The following is a 6,227-nucleotide window of genomic DNA, read 5'->3' as shown; positions in this document are numbered from 1 at the left end:
TATTACTGAGCAAAGTGCATTTCTACATTATTCAGTGCTGCTCTTCAGTTTTCTAACTTAAAACAGCCTATGATGACTGGCATCAAAGAAGGTCCTTGCCATAGACGGCCTCTGCCTGAGAAATTACGATGTAATTACTGCATGCTGCTAATATACTATCTAAACATTAAAGATACTCCTAAAATATTTGATGGTAGACTATGATTAAGACTTTACACTACAAAAAAGCCTTAGGCAGAAGGAAATCCTAACTGACGTGCTTCTGCTTTAAATACTGTGAAAACATTACAGCGAGATGAATTTTCGCAGTGGTTAGGTCAAATGCAGTAACATCACAGCAAAAGTATGTTTTCCACAATTTAAGGCTTTGGCTGATTCTTTTAGTCAGCTTCTTCCTCTGATTCTTCTTCTTCAGCAGTTTCTAGCCAGCTTAGCCACTGATTCATCTGGAACAACGCCTTGCCTTTTTCCCTGTAAACTCTTGGGTTATATCTTCTTTCCAAGCCAAGAAAGCTTCTCCTTCAATAATCTCCATGTCATAGAAGTGAACAAAAAAGCGGAGTAACATGCCTTTCGGGAAGTTGCTCTTGCAGCAGTGCACCTGAAGAGCATAGAGGCACTGACTTGTAGATCAACGTGACCATGAAGAGATTTCTGCATTACTGGCTTGGAGGAAAGAAGCAGTTGTTTCTCCTTTTCTAACGGTTCTTTGGAAGGAGCAGAGGGAGAATCTGTTTCATCACTGGGGGGGTTTACTTCACTAGAAACGTACTGTAAGAAGCTAGTCGTTAAGATGTTCACACATCCTTTATCTACATGAAGTTTGGGAGAGATGTTATCTTTAATCCACTTACATATGGTTTGAGGAGATGGACCCAACTTTATTTGCTTTAACAGTTCCTTCTCCAATTTGAGGAGTGGGAATAAGACACTCAGTCCCTTTCCTTCCAAGATCTCCAACATGCGGTCCTTATTCTGATCAATTTCTGGGAGCATCTTCTGCCTATTGACCTTGCTTTGTTGGAAAAGCTCTGTTAACCGTTCTCGATCTTGTAATTTAGCTAATTGCTGAAGACAAAGTAAGAAGAGAGGAAAACTGGTGCCACTTTCCAGTGGTTGAGCTAGTTCTGAAATGCTTGCCAGCTCTGAAATGATAGCACGAGCCGCAAACTGTGCTAAATATGATTTCACCAAGGAGATGTCAACCTCCAGTTTGGGGCACTGGTCCAGTACATTCAGGAAAGCCTGCAGGAAGTTGTCACTTGTGGCCATCCCTTCCTGTTTGAGTAAACTGATCAGAGAACTCACTTTTTCTTTATCTTCATCACTTCTGTCTAGAGACAGGATGATTACTTAGCTTAACATCTCGGGGAGAAAGTGTTCAGGAGCCCTCATCTCTCTCACACCACCAACAGCTTCGTTTGCATTTCCACTATTCAGATATTCGGTTACAACAGTTTCGGTTGATTTAAGCAGTTCTTCCTTTGATGGTGGTGGCTTTTTACTGGTCTTGGTAGGCTTTTCCTGAATAAGTGGTAGATTAGTTTTGAGACCAAGCTGAGGTGTCTGTTCCAGCAGTGGTGTTTGAGTGCATGGTGGTTGCACTAGAAGGAATCATAGTTATCTGGGGCTGAAGCTCTGGCACTTGATTTTTATTCATTAGGAAAGACTGAGCAGGCCTCAGGCTAATCTCATCTGCATTAAGCTGGCCTTTCTTAGAGAACAGAGGTGGCATATCCTTTGACTGTCCTTGCAGCTGGGATAAGAGTCCCTGACTCTGGTTATGGGAGAGCTGGCTTAGCCCCTGGCTTTTCATAAACTTGCCTCCCATCTCCCCAGTCTGCGATTGTGTGGGAGGCATGATGTGTCCCCCATGGCTATTGAAGAGTTGATTTGAACGATGACGCCCCATGGTGGGTGAAAATCTATCCTGGGTAACTCCTGGATCAGTACCGATTCCGCTACCTGGCATTTGTCCAAACATATCAGCAAGTCCTCCAAGTGGGTCCCTATCCATTGTCATCCTGGGTGGCATGAACGGTCCCTCCAGAAAGAAGTTACTTCTCATTCCTTGAGCCATAGGAGCAGGAATAAACACTCCTGGATCTTTTACTGCATCTTGACGGATTTGATTGATCGTCTTTGGTCCACTGTCAAGAAAAGCCTTGCGAGGACCCCAGTGGTGTTCTCTCAACTCTACGGTATCCTGCAGCGGCAATTCCTTACTTAACATCAAGGAGCACATTCGGGCAAAGTACTGATCCATTAAGGACTTGGCTCGTTCATGGTCTAACCTAGGTCCCACTGTCCTCATTATCTGACAGAGGCACTCCAGATCCTCTCCCATATCTTTGAGTTGGACTCTCTTCTTTTTTTCCAAAAGTGTTCTGATGCACTTATTTTTTTTTTTTTTTTTTCTTTTTGCGGTATGCGGGCCTCTCACTGTTGTGGCCTCCCCCGTTGCGGAGCACAGGCTCCGGACGCGCAGGCCCAGCGGCCATGGCTCACGGGCCCAGCCGCTCTGCGGCATATGGGATCCTCCCAGACCGGGGCACGAACCCGTATCCCCTGCATCGGCAGGAGGACTCTCAACCACTGCGCCACCAGGGAGGCCCTTCTGATGCACTTATGAAGGATAGATTCATGAATAAGATCAAGCTTTCCAGGTTCTCCAACAAATTTGATGTTCCCCAACATCTTGGTCTTAGCAATGGCTCTCTGTTCCTCCTCCTCGGGAGGATGGGATTTTCACGCTTATCACAGACATCAACATTTCTGGTTTGGTTTTCAAATTCATCTTGTAATTTGGAAATTCAGGGGCGTCTGAATGTTGTGCTTTGCTTCTGTACTGGTTGACCCTCTGCTGCTGGGCCATCGAAGTGTTTGGTGCATCTTCTGCCAATCGCAGACATAGCTGAGCATACAGTGAGCTATACTTTGGCTCTTCTAGGGCTTTGTCCACAATCAGCAGTATGACCCCTTTAAGGATGCGTTTACACCCACATTGAGGAGCTCAAGGCATAGCTTGTCAGACTTCTCAGGAGTGAGCTTCCTTAGTATGCCTCTTACTTTCCTGAAGATTGCATCATGTCGTTCTTTTTCATTTGTGGAGTTGTTTGCCGCGGAGTTGTCACCTTGTCCAGTGCTTCGTGCAGGCATCCATTTCTGAGCGTTTTGCCCTGGGGTTCTCCCCAGGAACTCGCTGTTGCCAGCAGTTCTTGGGATAGTGCTGAGGTGCCCCCCCCCACTTCCTCCTCCGCCCAAAGAAGCACTGGAACAAGAAGCACCGCCTTCCGCAATCGCACTCTCCATTTTGGCGGCTTGACAACGAGGACTCTTCAAAAGAATAATATTAATGGATGGGGTGGGGAGGGAAGGGGATGGAACAAGTGAAAAACCTTCCCCCAGAACTCAGCAGCTGCCACTGCAGCTGCCTCCTCAGGATCCGGGGACAGGGAAGGGAGGGGGAGGGGAACGGAAAACAAAAGAGGGGAGGGAAAGGGGAGGAAGGAGTCGGGGGGGACGGGCCTGAAACTCGCAGCTCAAAAGAGTCGCTGCTGCAGCCACCACCTCCAGTGAGCTCCGGCTCGCTGCTGGCCTCCATTCTTAATTTCTGAGACATTTCCTTGAGAATTTAAACTTTTTTTTAAATTTTTTTTTTTTTTTAAGTACAGTTACATATAGACGTAGAAAAAATCTCTGGGGATTTGTGTGGCCCTCGGGGGGCTACATTGAAAACACGGTTTTCTTGGATGAGTTCTTAAATACAAAGGGGACTTAACTGCAGTATGGATTTTTTCCTAAGGTAATGTTGCTTCACTCATTCATCAAAGACCACAGAATTACTGTTTATTAAGTGCTCTGGATTCTGATAGCCCCTTTGGGAAATACAATCCAAATGTAGAGAATTCGAGGTTCATGGTCGCTGCTGTCAATTTGGTGGCATTCCAGTGGGATGGCAAGGTACACAACTGTGATAAGATTAGTGTTAATGCAAGGGGAGCAATGAAGTTATTCGTCGTGATGAAGTACTGGGTGGATTCTAGACAACTATAGGAACCTTGGAGAGAGAGATATATGCCTGGAGGAGTATAGTAGAGACAGGTTTTGTGGTAAGTGTGATGTTTGAGTTGAGCAGTGAACAAAGGAACCCTTGGGTAGCAGGCTTAGAACAGAGAGAACACGTCCTGTGCAGGTGGGCTGTGTTAGCAGTGGCAGGAGAAAGTAACCCTCCACCCCCACCCCGCGATAGATTCTGGGGATGAGTAATAGCAGAGTTTGTGTGTAGGATGCATGGAGAGAAAGTTCTAAGGGAGAAACACGTGATTGTTGATGCACCAAGAAGGACACCTTTCATCTGCATAGTATTGATGCTCAGAATGTTTAAACTGAGTCTAACTATCCAAATTGTAGCACATTCTGGAAAACTGCTGTCCTGGACCTTTAAAAATGTCAACATCATGAATGACAAATAAGGCTGGGAAACTGTCCCAGATTAAAGGAGGTTGAAGAGACATGACATGTGTGACCCTAGATTGTAGCCCAGAGAGGAAAAGTAAATTAAAAAAACAAAAGACGTTATTGGTATAATTGGGCAAATTTGAAAATGGACGTGTATTAGATAATGGCATCGTATTACTGTTACATTTCCTGAGTGACATAATTGTATTATTATATAGGAGAATGCCTTCATTCGTAGGAGATTTGCATTTAGTGATGAAGTGTTATGATATCTGCAAGTAATTCTCAAATGGTCAAGAATATATTCGTGCACACACACGCACACACAGACGAGAAACAAGTTCAGCAAAAGCTTAACACTGAGGAATCCAGACAAAGGGCATATGGGTGTTTCTCTTACTATTTTTGCAACATTTCTGTAGATTTCAAAATTTTCAAAATAAAAAGGAAGGGGAACATTTGGATGTTCATAATTTTTTTGTTTTACAACTTCTTTTATTTACTTGATACTCATTGAACATGTTAGTAAATGACCTCAGGGCTATATCACCGGTTATTTTTGTGGAAACATTTGCTTTATGATCATCATTAACACATTTTAATGTAGTGTGAGCTCATTGTAATCCTGAAAATGACTGGATAACTACATACCACTTTTTCCCCCTTGAGTGATAGACTTATGTGACACAGCAGGCTTTTCAAAGGGTCCTAATCCTTACCACCATTATAAAACAACTTCTTATAAGCATTTTACTTTTTGTAGGTGTTCATGAAATAGTGTAAATTGATTCGCTATGAAATAATAAATAATCAATACCTATTTTTTATATATGTATTGTACGCCTATAACTTGGCCAAGTGCAATTCTTGCCTTCAGGGAATGTGTACAATTACTGATAATATATGCCTGGCCAGTTTACTCCAGGGCATGTCAGGCAATAGGGGATGATGATTTTTATGTGCCTCAGGAGTGATGAGAAAGTGGTGTGATTTTTCTGATAACAGTGAGATTTTGGAGAAACACACCTGGATGAATTGAATTGAGGCCAAAGATTTGGGCTGTTCCCAGGGAATTATGGCTTCCAGAAACTGCCAGCAATGGATAATTCTCCTTATTTAGGGCTGTACTGAGTGCCTTCCCCTTTAATCATTCCATCTGAAGAGCCTGGGCCATACCAGTTCTTTGGTAACGTGGTCTCTGCTGGCATCTGGAAGGAGTCACTTTTTAACAGGCTTTCCATCTGCTAAGATGATTAATGATACCTGCTCAAACGGCTAGAGCTGTTTTTCCTAGCGGAGTTTGTGGGCGTGTGCTGATTCATGCACCCTCTGACCTCATGTCCCCATTGTGCTCTGGAGCATGTACTTCCAAGAGGACTGGTCAGGTGAGTGCCAGGCTATACTCATGGAACAAAACCAAGTTAAATGTTGCACAACCTAAAAACTTGGCTGTGGAAGTGCCACACTCCAACTTATAAATCCATCCCTTTATTTTTTTTAATGAGAACTATCAGTTCATTTCATCTGGTTTTACCTTCCATGGGGGGAAGTTAGTATTAAGCAAATTCATCTCCCCATTCAACAGGGTCCAAATAATGCAGCCACAAAATTAAAGCAACATGGGCACTATTGTAAACTGAAATCACGGTTCACTTTACAATGTAAACCTGATAACCAAAGAGAATTGATCAGAAGGTGGATATGGAGTTCATTTATTTAAAACATTTAGAACCCTGATATCCTCTAAATTGGGATACAGAGAAATA

General features: G+C 43.5%; 1 pseudogene; it reads right to left on the bottom strand.

Annotated features, from left to right (window-relative positions):
* Positions 1-344: 344 nt before the first annotated feature.
* LOC132483375 (eukaryotic translation initiation factor 4 gamma 2-like) lies at positions 345-3,327 on the bottom strand (annotated as a pseudogene).
* Positions 3,328-6,227: the final 2,900 nt, after the last annotated feature.

Source organism: Mesoplodon densirostris, chromosome 2 (assembly GCF_025265405.1).
Source record: "Mesoplodon densirostris isolate mMesDen1 chromosome 2, mMesDen1 primary haplotype, whole genome shotgun sequence".
NCBI lineage: Eukaryota > Metazoa > Chordata > Mammalia > Artiodactyla > Ziphiidae > Mesoplodon > Mesoplodon densirostris.
Note: the sequence above shows the minus strand (reverse complement) of the source record. Positions and strands in the feature narration are given on the sequence as shown.